The sequence below is a fragment of the Bos mutus genome, chromosome 1 (genome assembly GCF_027580195.1).
Source record: "Bos mutus isolate GX-2022 chromosome 1, NWIPB_WYAK_1.1, whole genome shotgun sequence".
Lineage (NCBI taxonomy): Eukaryota > Metazoa > Chordata > Mammalia > Artiodactyla > Bovidae > Bos > Bos mutus.
Genome location: NC_091617.1, coordinates 50,936,268 through 50,952,132, shown reverse-complemented (window position 1 = coordinate 50,952,132; position 15,865 = coordinate 50,936,268).

The window sequence follows — 15,865 nt, the reverse complement described above, 5'->3', positions numbered from 1 at the left end:
CGAAAGTGTTTTTCAATTTCCATTTTCTAAGAGGTTTTTATAAGGAATATGGTTGGATTTTGCCAATTATCTGAGATTTTTAAATTTAATTAATTTGGCGGTGCTGGGTCTCCACTGTCGCACGGGGCTTCTCTAGTTGCGGCGAGTAGGGCCTACTCTCTACCTGCAGTATGTGGGCTTTTCTTTGAAGTGGCTTCTCTTGTTGCTGAGCCAGGGCTCTAAGGCACTCGGGCTTCAGTAGTTGTGGATCCCTGGCTGTAGAGCACAGGCTCTATAGTTGTGGCACATGGGCTTAGTTGCCTGAGGCATGTGAGATCCTCCTGCGCCAGGGATTGAATTGGTGTCTACTGCACTGGAAGGCAGATTCTTTACCACTGAGCCACCAGGGAAGCCCTATCTGAGATTTTTATCAGGAATATGGTTGCCTTTTCTACATCACTGGATATGATGTGATTTTTCTACTTTAATAAATGTCTTAATATTGAATGGGCTTCCCTGGTGGCTCAGTGATAAAAAAATCTGCCTGCCAATGCAGGAGATGTGGGTTTGATCCCAGGGTTGGGAAGATATCCTGGTGAAGGAAATGGCAACCCACTCCAGTATTCTTGCCTGGGAAATCCCATGGACTGAGGGGCCTGGTGGGCTATACTCCTTGGGGTCCATAAAGAGTCAGACATGAGTTAGCAAGGAAACGGTGACAATATTGAACTGCTCTGCTGTTCCTGATATGAAACACACTTGCTTTTGTACTTCTTTATTACAGTTCTGGAATAGGTTTTTTAACATTGTATTTAGGATTTTGGCATCTGTATTCATAGACACTCTTTTAAGTTTCACTGCTGCTAAGCTGCTAAGTCACTTCAGTCGCGTCCGACTCTGTGCGACCCCATAGATGGCAGCCCACCAGGCTCCCCCGTCCCTGGGATTCTCCAGGCAAGAACACTGGAGTGAGTGGGTTGCCATTTCCTTCTCCAATGCAGGAAAGTGAAAAGTGAAAGTGAAGTTGCTCAGTCGTGTCTGACTCTTAGCGACTCCATGGACTACAGCCCACCAGGCTCCTCCGTTCATGGGATTTTCCAGGCAAGAGTACTGGAGTGGGGTGCCATTGCCTTCTCTGATTCCTTGTTTCAGAAATGTTTGATAGAGTTTTTCTCCAAAATTATTTAGTCCTGTTGTCTTTTTGGGTTGAAAATCTTCTCACTTTTTTCTTCAGTTCAGTTCAGTCACTCAGTCATGCCCAACTCTTTGCGACCCCATGGGCTGTAGCACTCCAGGCCTCCCTGTCCATCACCAACTCCCGCAGCCTACTCAAACTCATGTCCATTGAGTCGGTGATGCCATCCAACCATCCCATCCTCTGTCGTCCCCTTCTCCTCCCGCCTTCAATCTTTCCCAGCGTCAGGGTCTTTTCAAAAGAGTCAGCTCTTCGCATCAGATGGCCAAAGCACTTTTTTCTTACCTGTTTGATTTATTCAGTGCCTCCACCACAACGTACTAAACGTCTGTATCCAGTAACTCTGGGAAATAGTCTGGGTGTGGGCAGTTACTGCATTGAGCAGTGCATCCATGTGTGGGTCTAAGAATCTACTCAAATTTCCTACCTCATCTTGAAGCAGTTTGGAAATTTTTGTTTTTCTAGTATATGATATGTTTGACCTGGATTTTCTAATTTATTGTCATAGAATATATGAGTATATTTCCCCTTATATTTCTAATAGTTTATTTTTTTTCTTTTTATGTCCTGGTCAGGCAGTGCTATATAAAACAAAATCTAAAAATGATACATTATTATAATAATTGCTAATGCTTTCATAGTACTTCCAATTTATTCTGTTTTTCTTATACTATTTTATATAATCCTCAGAAATCTATGAAGTAGACCTAAACTGTAAGCTTATACCCTTTTAAAGATCCTATGCCAACTTCCTATATGGCATATTGAAATCTGATTTTGTGTCTTGCCTTTATTTCTTTTTTTCCCAAAGGAACATTTCTATCCACCCCTCCTTTTTTTTTTTCTTGTTTAGCTTAAGTATTTAAGTGTCTCCATAAGAAATAAATACTAGAGAGAAGAAATGAGGCCAAGAACAGCACCACAAAGGAAAAGATAGATAGTTTTTTAAAAAGAAATACCTCTTGCTGTCTTTTTTGTTTTGGAGCAAATGTTTACTTGTTAAATAACTGGTATGAACATTCTTAAAGCTCTTACAAGACAAAGCTAGGAAAAATTAGATGTACTGAAATTGTAAACAGTATAAAACCTCCATGGGTGGACAGGAATCAGAAGATAATAGTCTCAAATATTTCTCTTAGAGAAGAGGTCTTGGAATTTGATTTGTGTAGGTATAGAAGGCAGAACTAACTCAGACAAGTTTCCCAGGAAGTAGATATTGAATAAACTTGAGGGAGAACTTTCTAGGAATTGGAACTTCTGTCTATGAAGCTTCTATACACATGAACTTGGGCAAACTCTGGGAGATGGTGAGGGACAGGGAAGCCTGGTGCTGGCTGAAGCCTGGCATGCTGCAGTCCATGGGGTCATGAAGAGTCAGACACGACTTGGCAACAGAACAACATCTGTAAAGAGGAGGGACTGCCTCACAGTGTAATGAATTTCCTCCTCACATAGGATGACCATATGAAATTTTGAGAGTGAAATCATATACTAATAATTATAGTTTCATAATTAAAAAAATATGAAATTGATAAATTGTAAAAATTTTTTATTGGTAAACTTATATAATGAAAGTTTATTCAAAAACTTTAAAAATAAAATTCTTAATAAAGATAAATCTATGTATATTAAAGCAAAATATGAAAATTAGTATGGATTATCCCTTATGATTATACAGTGAAAGTAAGAAATAGATTTAAGGGACTAGATCTGATAGAGTGCCTGATGAACTATGGACGGAGGTTCATGACATTGTACAGGAGACAGGGATCAAGACCATCCCCAAGAAAAAGAAAGGCAAAAAAGCAAAATGGCTGTCTGAGGAGGCCTTACAAATAGCTGTGAAAAGAAGAGAAGCGAAAAGCAAAGGAGAAACGGAAAGATATAAGCATCTGAATGCAGAGTTCCAAAGAATAGCAAGAAGAGATAAGAAAGCCTTCCTCAGCGATCAATCCAAAGAAATAGAGGAAAACAACAGAATGGGAAAGACTAGAGATCTCTTCAAGAAAATCAGAGATACCAAAGGAACATTTCATGCAAAGATGGGCTCGATAAAGGACAGAAATGGTATGGACCTAACAGAAGCAGAAGCTATTAAGAAAAAGTGTCAAGAATACACAGAAGAACTGTACAAAAAAGATCTTTGTGACCCAGATAATCACGATGGTGTGATCACTCACCTAGAGCCAGACATCCTGGAACGTGTAGTCAAGTGGGCCTCACTAAGCATCACTTTTGTGATGCATCACTACGAACCAAGCTAGTGGAGGTGATGGCATTCCAGTGGAGCTATTTCAAATCCTGAAAGATGATGCTGTGAAAGTGCTGCACTCAATATGCCAGCTAATTTGGAAAACTCAGCAGTGGCCACAGGACTGGAAAAGGTCAGTTTTCATTCCATTCCCAAAGAAAGGCAATGCCAAAGAATGCTCAAACTACTGCACAATTGCAATCACCTCAATGGCACCCCACTCCAGTATTCTTGCCTGGAAAATCCCATGGATGGAGGAGCCTGGTAGGCTGCAGTCCATGGGGTCGCTAAGGGTCAGACACGACTGAGCGACTTCACTTTCACTTTTCACTTTCATGCATTGGAGAAGGAAATGGCAACCCACTCCAATGTTCTTGCCTGGAGAATCCCAGGGACGGGGGAGCCTGGTGGGCTGCCGTCTATGGGGTCACATAGAGTCGGACACGACTGAAGCGACTTAGCAGCAGCAGCACACTCTAGTAAAGTAATGCTCAAAATTCTCCAAGGCTTCAGCAATACATGAACCGTGAACTTCCAGATGTTCAAGCTGGTTTTAGAAAAGGCAGAGGAACCAGAGATCAAATTGCCAACATCCACTGGATCATGGAAAAAGCAAGAGAGTTCCAGAAAAACACCTACTTCTGATTTATTGACTATGCCAAAGCCTTTAACTGTGTGGATCACAATAAACTGTGGAAAATTATGAAAGAGATGGGAATACCAGACCACCTGACCTGCCTCTTGAGACACCTGTATGCAGGTCAGGAAGCAACAGTTAGAACTGGACATGGAACAACAGACTGGTTCCAAATAGGAAAAGGAGTATGTCAAGGCTGTATATTGTCACCTTGCTTACTTAACTTATATGCAGAGTACATCATGAGAAACTCTGGGCTGGAAGAAGCACAAGCTGGAATCAAGATTGCCGGGAGAAATATCAATCACCTCAGATATGCAGATAACACCACCCTTATGGCAGAAAGTGAAGAGGAACTAAAAAGCCTCTTGATGAAAGTGAAAGAGGAGAGTGAAAAAGTTGGCTTAAAGCTCAACATTCAGAAAACGAAGATCATGGCATCTGGTCCCATCACTTTATGGCAAATAGATAAGGAAACAGTGGAAACAGTGTCAGACTTTATTTTTTTGGGCTCCAAAATCGCTGCAGATGGTGACTGCAGCCATGAAATTAAAAGATGCTTACTTCTTGCGAGGAAAGTTATGACCAACCTAGGTAGCATATTCAAAAGTAGAGACATTATTTTGCCAACAAAGGTCCATCTAGTCTAGGCTATGGTTTTTCCTGTGGTCATGTATGGGTGTGAGAGTTGGACTGTGAAGAAAGCTGAGTGCAGAAGAATTGATGCTTTTGAACTGTGGTGTTGGAGAAGACTCTTGAGAGCCCCTTGGACTGCAAGGAGATCCAACCAGTCCATTCTGAAGGAGATCAGCCCTGGGATTTCTTTGGAAGGAATGGTGCTAAAGCTGAAACTCCAGTACTTTGGCCACCTCATGCAAAGAATTGACTCATTGGAAAAGTCTCTGATGCTGGGAGGGATTGGGGGCAGGAGGAGAAGGGGATGACAGAGGATAAGATGGCTGGATGGCATCACTGACTCGATGGACATGAGTCTGAGTGAACTCCAGGAGTTGGTGATGGACAGGGAGGCCTGGCGTGCTGAGATTCATGGGTTCGAAAAGAGTCGGACACGGCTGAGCGACTGAACTGAACTGAGTATGGATTATCTATATTCAAATTATATAAGCAGAGTTTTTTGCCTTATTTTATTACTTTCTTTTTTAAAAAAGTTTTGGAATTATTTGAATACTTTAGTCAGTAGTTTATTGCTTTATAAACTGAGAAGTTATAAACCTTTGCAAACATTTCCCTGGAATATTTCACGTCTATCAGCTCTATATTTCCCTTGTTTCCCCAAGAATCCACTGAGTGGCAGGCTGAGTGCTTTGGGTGCCCCATGGGCTGGGATGACTGTGACAAGAATTGTTGCCTCAGCCACACCCCACTGGCTGGACTTTTGCTAAGCCAGCCGGGTGGCAAGCACTAAGGTGGTATTCGTATGCATTTCCTTTTATTGCTGACTGTCCTGCACGATCTTCTTGGGAGACTGTTGTTTTCTTCATAGAAAGGGGTGGATATCTATTGGATTTAACCATCCACTTGAGTGGGACCTCCACTCCCTGCACAAAATTTCAGTTTGTCCTAGCTGAGTCAGAGCTTGAAGCTGGAAAAGTGGAACGTCACAAGACGTATGGCAACATTGTTAATGCACTATTACTAATAATACTGGGTTAAAAATGAAAAACCTAGGGCAAGAACTAAACCGAACAGACCAACAATACGATGGAGTAAGAGGAGACCATCCTTGGCAACCAGCTGTGAAGATCTCAGACATGCAGAGCTGTTTTCTCTTTTATTAAGCATAAATTTTGTACAGGCAGAAAGAATTAAAATAAAAATTTATGGAGTATTTTAAGTATGTCTAAAATGTCCTGCCTCTAGTGCTGTTTGTTTGGCACGTAGACAGTGGAGACCTCCACGAAGAGAAGAAAGTAGCTGGCTGTTCCTGAGTGATGGAGCTGAGGGCCCTGCACTTGCATCTGGGCTCGCTATCGGCTGGCCTTACACACTCAGTGTGTCCTTTTCTCCTCTGTAAACTGGAGATGACAATAGTACCTATGTCACAAGGTTGCTACGAAGATTAAACAGCCCAAGATTTGTAAAATAGCATTCGCTCTGTAATTGTCAAATAAAATAAAGTCAGCTCCACAGCCTTGTGGGAGAGAAAAGGAAATGTGTTTTGCTCTACTGTGTTCTGTTCGTCAAACTGACTGTTGAGAGTTTCTCTTCACTCTCTACAAGGAAAGAATTGCTTTCAGTGCTAAAATAAGAATCCTATTTGATACGGTGACGGAGACACAATGACACGATTGCTGCTACTTTCAAAGGGCCCTTAATACAAGACCATCTTGTTTGTGATTAGAAACTTAATTAAGGGCCTTTAGGTCCTTGCACTCTGGTTAGGAGACACTTTTAAGATCCTGAAACCCTGAGCTACCCAGGATACTTTCTGCAAAGAGCATCAGCCTTGGACAGTAAGTAGCAGCTTCATGGAAGAAAATTAGAATGAGCTGAAAATCTCTTCAGACTCCTGTCATAGCTACAAGGGAGAACAAAAATGTTAGCACTGTAAACAGGACCGTGATTCATCATCATATGGCCTCTGAAATTCCGGTCATGGAAACCAAAACACTGTACATAAGAAATCATATAGCAACATTGATATACTGTAAGATTATCTCATTATTCTGGTTTTAAATTTAACTGCCTATCATTCTGTGTTTATGTTAGCCCCATACCACTGTGGGGCATTTAGGTTTTTTTTTTTTTCATTCTAGAATAAAATGTTCTTTAACTGAAAAACTGTTCAGATGAATCATAGCCTAGGAAGTACACGTGGGCAGCTCATAATAAAATAAAAGCATTACCTTTGCTAAAGCATCAGAATAATATTTTTTTTTTTAGCAAGATGCACTTTGCATTCAGTGGTAATTACTATGTTTTTAAAAACAGCAGTTGAAAAAAAGCTTGTACTCCTTATTACTGGCCTCTGACTCACCTGAATGTTAGTGCCTGTAGATCAGTGGTCTCTAGCCTTTTTGGCACCAGGGACCAGTTTCTTGGAACACCGTTTTTCCACGGACTGGGGTGGGGGATGACTTCAGGATGATTCAAGCACATTATATGTATTGTGCACTTCATTGCTGTTATTATTATAACAGCTCCACCTCAGATCCAGTACTCTTGCCTGGAAAATCCCATGGACGGAGGAGCCTGGTAGGCTACAGTCCATGGGGTCCCAAAGAATCAGACATGACTGAGCGACTTCCCTTTCACTCTTCACTTTCATGCATTGGAGAAGGAAATGGCAACCCACTCCAGTGTTCTTGCCTGGAGAATCCCAGGGACCGGGGAGCCTGGTGGGCTGCCTTCTATGGGGTCGCACAGAGTCAGACACAACTGAAGCGACTTAGCAACAGCAGGAGCCACCTCAGATCATCAAGTGTTAGATCCTAGAGGTTGGGGATCCCTACTCTAGATGATGCCAGATTGACTTTTTTTCGACAAGAACATCCCAAGATTAGCCACGAACTAGGGTAATCTGGCCATGGTGCTCCCACTTCTCTGATCTCGCTCCTGTCCGTTGTCACCTAGTTAGGACAGTCTCAGTTCCAGTTCTTGTTCTTCAGACACAATGATGAAAGAAATTTGAGATTATGTGTCAAACAGGTAGCTTCTGTCTCTTTACCAATGAAGCGGACTTGTCTCAATAAAGACTTGCTGAAAAGCTGTCTGCATGGCTATGTTATAAACGAGTTAGTTGCTAAGGGATAAAGACATGATTAGCCACACAAGAACACAGATGCACTTCCACACACAGCTCACGCTCATTTCCGCCTGTTCAAATTCACAGACCCTTCAAAACAGAAGTCTGAGCTTAAAAAGAACATGACCAGTGAAACTCTTCCTCCTAAATTTCAGGACTTCTTAATATACCCTACAACCTCAAAAGAAAGAACAATTTGTTCAACAGGAACAAAGTTTTTAGAAGTTCAGGTTTTGTTTCTATAAAGAAAAATCTCTTGCATTTCAAGTATCTGCAGTGAAAGAATTTGAGTATTAACTTTTGCAGTAAGAAGTCAACTTTTTCATAGGCATAAATCCTTAATTGTTTCATTAGTGAAGAACTAAGTAATTTATATTTGAAGTTCAGGCATACCATGTATTGATTTGCTTAATGCAGAAGGTGGCAAGCTATGGCATGCAGACTCAATCTAGCTTTCACCTATTTCTGGAAATATTTGTTGGAACATAGCCACACTCGTTCATTTAGATATTGTAGACAGCTGCTTTCACTCAGAGACTGTGTTCAGAGTGTAAAGGAATTTCACAGAAATTACTGGTCCTTCACAGAAAAAGTTTATTGTTCTCTTTCATATCATTTTATGAAAATAGTACATATTTTCATAAAACCCTCATAGGTTTTCATTGTGGTTGCTTGCATAGTGAATCCTGGTGGAGAGAAGAAAAGTAATATAGGTACAACTTAGTGAAGCTTTTGATAGTTTTATATTTTGTGCTGCCTTTGTTTATCCACCCAAGTAAAGTTGCTTCTTACTTCTTGTTTCTCTAGACTCTAGAGATAGGTCTGTTTTTGTAGTCATTGGTTTAAATGCTTGTCTTTCCTATTTGATGTCGAGTAAGCTTGAGAGTAAGGCTCACGCTTGACTTAATTTTTTATTCTCAAAATCTAACAATACTTGGTATAATACTAAAAATTTTAAGGAGTTGAATTAAATTGGACAGAATTTCTGAGCAACCCAAAGCAGAAGCATTTTATGATGAGTGCAAAGAAGCCAAGAATGCATTCACCCTCAGAGCATTTTGAAGCCAAGAATGCATTCACCCTCAGAGCATTTTAAATTTAAAATAACATGGACTCTAACCATAGGATTATATAGAATAATAGGAATTATAAGCCTCCGATACATCTTGGTCATACAGCTCAAAATCAGTAACCAGGAAGTGTGTTTAATAAAGATGAAGATTTAATTTTTGCTTTTGATTTTAATTTGTCTTTTAAAAATAAATACTATGAATTCCTCATCATTGAAATGATGATGAAATGGGATTTTATAGTTAATCAAATATCTGGCTGGTTACTATACAGTTTTATGTTTTCAATTTTTAGGGGGAAAATGATGAAATAAACATAAAGCCATCTGGACAGATTCTAACTTGCTTTGATTTTAAACTTGTTTTGAAATGCTCTTCAGGATTTTGAAGTAACACAGTTATAATGAATGTAAATAGTAGGTGGTCAAATACTTATTGATTTGCATTCTACTTTCAAAGTAGATAAATTGGGCTGAAAATATGCTGACCCTCTGGTATATATTTTGAAAATTGCTTCAAAACTTCCTGTTATCAGCTTGTTTATTTGTCATTTATATTTTTCACATAAAAGTCAATTGTGGTTAAAAAAAACCCAAAACAACTCTTTAGTTATTTGAGTTTCTAGGCTATTTACACTGTAGACAAAGGAAAATTTTACAGTTTTTAAATACCATGAGAATTGGCAGGGTTCTACAATCCTTTTCCTTTCACTTTTGATGTCAATAATAAATATTAGTTTGTACCCATCTTAAACAGCAGAAGCAAACACTCTGCTATCAGTCTTCCAAAATTGGTTTTCTGTCTCAGTGGCGAAAGTGATGACTGTTATGGGCCTACAGAGGGAGGGGTGAGTGTAAATCCTGATTCAGCCACTTATTATTTGTGTGATCATGGGCAACTTATTTAATCTATGTTTCACTGTCCTTATCTGTGAAATAAGGAAACTTAACGGGGTTATGGTAGGGATTAATAAGTTAATGAATATAAAGTCTGTAGTCAGCAAGTTTCTGGCACATATTTAGAGTTCTGAAAATGGTAACTATTTTCCTCATAGTTCAGGTTATTAAAAATTATTTACTCTTTTATTTTTAAGATTAACATGCAACAGAATTCATTTTGGGGATGAACAGTGCCATGTGTGTATACACTCGTGTAACTATCATTACACTTGGGATGTAGAGCAGGTCTGCGGCCCCGGAAGTCCCTCACGCGGTTGCTTTGAAGCCATACTCTTTCCCCAAGCCCTAACCTGTGACAGTCACTGATCCGGTTTTCGTCACCATGTTTTTTCCTTTTCTAGACTGTGACATAAATGGAGTCATACAATGTAACCTTTTGAGACTGTCTTCTTCATCCAGCAGGAAGCATTTGGGATTCATCCAAGTTTTTGTGTGTGTCAGTAGTTGGTTCCTTTTATTGCTGAATAGTATTCCATTGTATGGATATATCACAGTTTGTTTATCCATTCACTCGCTTAAGGACATTTGGCTTCGTTCCAGTTTTTTTTTTACAATTTTGAATAGAGCTACTGTGTGAACCTATGTTGTGCGACATGTTTTCATTTCTCCTGGGTAAATGTTTAGGAGTGGGGTTTTGGGGTCATATGGCAAGATGTATTTAACTTTATAAGAAACTGTCAAATTGTTTTGCAGAGTGATTGTATCATTTTGCATTTCAGGAATCCAGGAGTTCTGGTTGCTGTGCATCCTCACTGATACTTACCTCACTGATACTTAGTATTGTTATATGCGTGCATACTCAGTTGCTTCAGTCGTGTCCCACTCTTTGCGTCCCTGTGGACTGTAGCCCACCAGGCTTCTCTGTCCGGGGGATTCTCTAGTCAAGAGTACTGGAGGGCACTGTTTGCCCTCCTCCAGGAGATCTTCCCAACCAAGGGATCGAACTCTAGTCTCTTTATGTCTCCTGAATTGCAGGTGGATTCTTTACTGCTAAGCCACCAGGGAAGCCCATTATATATATATATATATATATATATATATATATATATATATATATATATATATAAATTTTAGCCTTTCTGATAATGTGAGGTGGTAGCTCAGTGTTTTTTTGTTTTTGGCCATGATATGTGAGAACTTACTTGCCAATGCAGGAGCCGCAGGAGACTAGAGTTCGATCCCTGGGTGGGGAAGTTCCCCTGGAGGAGGAAATGGCAACCCACTCCAGTGCTCTTGCCTGGAGAATCCCAGGGACAGGGGAGCCTGGTGGGTTACAGTCCATGGGATGGGAAAGAGTTGGACATGACTGAGGAGGAGCAAGATGATGATTTGGCTTTTGAGACCATAGTTCCCCAACAGAGACTGAGCCTGGGGCCTCATCCATGAAAGCCCGTAGTCCTACCCAGTGGAGCCCCGGGGAATTCCGTTTTTTATTTTGGTTTGTTAGTGATAATAAAGTTGAGCATATTCTCATGTGCTTATTTGGAAACCATGTATTTTCTTTGGTGCAATGTCTATATGAATACTTTGTCCATTTTTAAATTGAGTTGTTTTCTTATTGCTGAGTTTTTGAGCGTTCTTTTAATATTGTTTTTATATTCTGGATAGAAATCTTTTATCAGATGTATGATGTATGTATTTTCTTTCAGTTTGTGACTTAGCAGTCTTTTACAAAATGAAAGTTTTAAAGTTTGATGAAGTCTAATTTATAATTATATTTTTTATGAATTGTAGTTTTGGCGTCATGTCTGAGAGCTCTTTGCTTAACCACGTATCATGAAAATTTCTCCTACTTTTTATTCAAAAGTTTTATAATTTTATGTTTCACATTTAGATCTAGGATTGACTGAGTTAATTTTGTATAAAGTGCAAGGATTTTTTTTTTTTTGTAAAAAATCAATCGGTCCTCTTGTGTGGGTCTCTCTCTGGATTTTCCTTTATTACATTTGTCTTTGTGTGTGTCTCTTTGACAATAGCACACTATTATTATAGTTTAATTTTTAAATTACTTCTGACCTTATTCTGCTCTCTCAAAATTGTTTTGGCTATTCTTTCTCTCTATCTCTCTCTCTTTTTTTTTTTTTTGGCTTTTGTATATGAATTTTAGAATCAGCTTATATATACTTACAAAATCCTACTGGATTTTTATTGGAATTACATTATATCTATAGATTAATCTGAGGAGAATTGACAGCTTTATTACATTAAATCTTTAATCCACTAACACAGTATGTCTCTCCATTTATTTCAAACTGCATTGACTTCTTTCTTCAGTTTTATGTAATTTTCTGCATACAGGTCTTGCACATATTTTGTTAGATTTATACCTAAGCATTTCAGTATTTGGGGGCTATTATGTTTTAAAAAATTATTTTTAGTTTCCTATTGTTCATCAAGGCTATGGTTTTTCCAGTGGTCATGTATGGATGTGAGAGTGGGACTGTGAAGAAAGCTGAGTGCAGAAGAATTGATGCTTTTGAACTGTGGTGTTGGAGAAGACTCTTGAGAGTCCCTTGGACTGCAAGGAGATCCAACCAGTCCATTCTAAAGGAGATCAGCCCTGGGTGTTCTTTGGAAGGAAGGATGCTAAAGCTGAAACTCCAGTACTTTGGCTACCTCATGTGAAGAGTTGACTCATTGGAAAAGACTCTGATGCTGGGAGGGATTGGGGGCAGGAAGAGAAGGGGACAACAGAGGATGAGATGGCTGGATGGCATCACTGACTCGATGGATGTGAGTCTGAGTGAACTCCGGGAATTGGTGATGGATAGGGAGGCCTGGCATCCTGCAATTCATGGGGTTGCAAAGAGTCAGACACGACTGAGCGACTGAACTGAACTGAACTGATTGTTCATCATTAGCAACTAGAAATGATTGATTTTTGTGTGTTGATTATATATCCTGAGACCTTGCAAAACTCATTTTTTAGTTTTTAGGTTTTTGTTATTGTTGTTGTTCTTTGTAAACCACTTTGGATTTTCTACAGAGACAATTTTCTCTCTTGCCAATAGGAGTAATTTGGTTTCTCCTTTTCCAATCTTCTTGATGTTGAATAGAAGTGATGAAAGAGGATATTTTTGCTTTGATCCTCATTTAAGGGGGGAAAGCTTTCAACTTTTCATAAACAGGAGTGTTAGTGAATTTGTTTTTGTTTTCCTTAGTAGATGATATTGCTCTTTAACAAGAAAGTTAGTCTGTTCCTAGTTTGTTGAGTATTTTTTTGTGTGTGTCATGAAGTGATTTCAAACTTGAGCAAAAAACTTTTTGTGATATCTATTGATTTCTCTTCTTTAGATGGTTAATATCATAGATATATTGATTGATCACAGTGTCTCATGGTCATTATTTTATATATTACTGCGTTCTGCTGCTGCTAAGTCGCTTCAGTTGTGTCCGACTCTGTGCGACCTCATGGACTTCAGCCTACCAGGCTTCTCCGTCCATGGGATTCTCCAGGCAAGAACACTGGAGTGGGTTGCCATTTCCTTCTCCAATGCATGAAAGTAGAAAGTGAAAGTGAAGTCGCTCAGTCGTGTCTGACTCTTATCGACCCCATGGACTGCAGCCAACCAGGCTCCTCCATCCATGGGATTTTCCAGGCAACAGTACTAGAGTGGGGTGCCATTGCCTTCTCCCTTACTGCATTCTCTCTGCTGCTATTTTGTAGAGGATTTTTGTGTCAATGTTCAGGAGTGATATTAGTCTGTAATTTTCTTTTATTTTCTTGTGCTTTTTGTCCAGTCTGTGGTTTTCTTTACTTTCTTGTCCTCTTTGTCTCCCAGAAGAATGCTGGCTTCATAATCAGGTTTGAGGAGTGTTCCCTGTTCTTTTATTTTCAGGAAGAGACTGTAGAGCTGATGTTCTTTCTTCTTTAAATGTACCAGTGAAACCATCTGAGCCAGGAGATTTTTGGAAAGGTTTTAACTTGACTAGACAATTTTAATTTTTAACAGTTATAAGTCTATTTGGAATGTCAATTTCATCTTGATTGAGTGTTGATAGTTTATGATTTTTGAGGGGTTTTCTGGTCCATTTTGTAAAGTTATTGGATAATGTAAAATTAATTGTTCGTAGTATTCCTTTATTTTTCTTTCAACACCTGTAGGACCTGTGATGATATTCCATTTTAGGCCTGATATTAGTGACCTCTCTCTTTTTCTTTTTCAGTTTTTGATAAAATTTGCCAACTTTGTTAGCCTTCCTAAGGTTAATGGAGAAGGCAATGGCACCGCACTCCAGTACTCTTGCCTGGAAAATCTCATGGACGGAGGAGCCTGGTAGGCTGAAGTCCATGGGGTCGCTAAGAGTCGGACATGACTGAGCAACTTCACTTTCACTTTTCTCTTTTCATGCACTGGAGAAGGAAATGGCAACCCACTCCAGTATTCTTGCCTGGAGAATCCCAGGGACGACGGAGTCTGGTGGGCTGCGGTCTATGGGGTTGCACAGAGTCGGACATGACTGAAGCAACTTAGCATAGCATAGCAAGGTTAATAATGAGAAGGGACTGGCAACCCATTCCAGTATTCTTGCCTGGAGAATCCCATGGACCGAGGCGCCTGACGGGCTACAGTCCATGGGGTTGCAAAGAGTCGGACATGACTGAGCGACTAACAGGCACACCCACACACATACAACGTTAATAAAGTCCAATTTTTTCTTCTCTATTTTTTTCTATGTTCAATTTATGATCTTATCTTCATCGTGTCATTTCCCCCTTGTTTCTTAATGTAAAAGTTTAGATTACTGATGAAGCTTTCCTGGTAGCTCAGCTGGTAAAGAATCTGCCTGCAATGCAGGAGACCCTGGTTGGATTCCTGGGTCAGAAAGATCCCCTGTAGAAGAATAGGCTACCCACTCCAGTATTCTTGGGCTTCACTGGTGGCTCAAAGTGTAAAAAATCTGCCCGCAATGCAGGAGACCTAGATTTGATCCCTGGGTTGGGAAGATCCCCTGAAGAAGGGAACAGCTACACACTCCAATATTTTTGCCTGGAGAATTCCATGGACAGAGGTCCATGAACAGAGGAGCCTGGCAGGCTACAGTCCATGGAGTCGCAGAGAATCAGACAGGACTGAGGGACTTTCACTTTCACTTGGATTACTGACTTGAGACCTTTATTTTTTTCTAACCTAAGTATTTAATACTATAAATTTATCTCAGAGGATGGCTTTAGAGTCATCCCTCAGATTTTAATATGTTGGACTTTATTTTTTTCCAGTGTATTTTTTAACTTTTCATGAGATTTTTTTTTCTTGACCTGTTGCTTATTTATTAATATGTTGTTTAATATATGAGAGTATATATTCCCTGGTAGCACAATGACAAGAATTTTGCTGGCAGTGCAGAAGACATGGGTTTAATCCCTGGGTCAGGAAGATCCCCTGGAGAAAGAAATAGCCACCCACTCCAATATTCTTGTCTGGGAAATTCCATGGACAGAGGAACCTGGGGTTCCTCTACGGTTCATGGGGTCGAGAAAGAGTCAGATACAACTTAGCAACTAAACAACAACAAATTAATATCTAAGTGTTTAGAAATGTTTCTGTTATCTTTACATTATTATTTTTAGTTTAAATCTATTATGCAGGATGTATTTTTATAATTATAATTTTTAAAAAATTGTCAAGTTTTATTTTGTAATCCAAGACATAGTCTACATTGGTGATTGTTTCAGGCACTTGAAAATAATGTGTGCTTGGCTGTTTGTGGGTGTTCTATAAATGTGAATTAAATCCATTAGTGATGGTGTTATTCAACTCTTTTATGCCTTTTCTGATATTTGTTGGCTTGTTCTATCAAATGCCGAGAGATGTTGAGGTTATCAGATGTAATTATAGATTTTTCTTTTCATTTGGTCAATTTTTGATTTATGTATTTTGAAGCTTTGCTGTTCATTTATGATTATTTTGTCTTCTTGGTGGATTGACCCTTTTATTATTATGTAAAATCCCTTTTTATCACTTTAACTTTCTTTTGATTAGTGTTTGTATGATAAATCTTTTTTC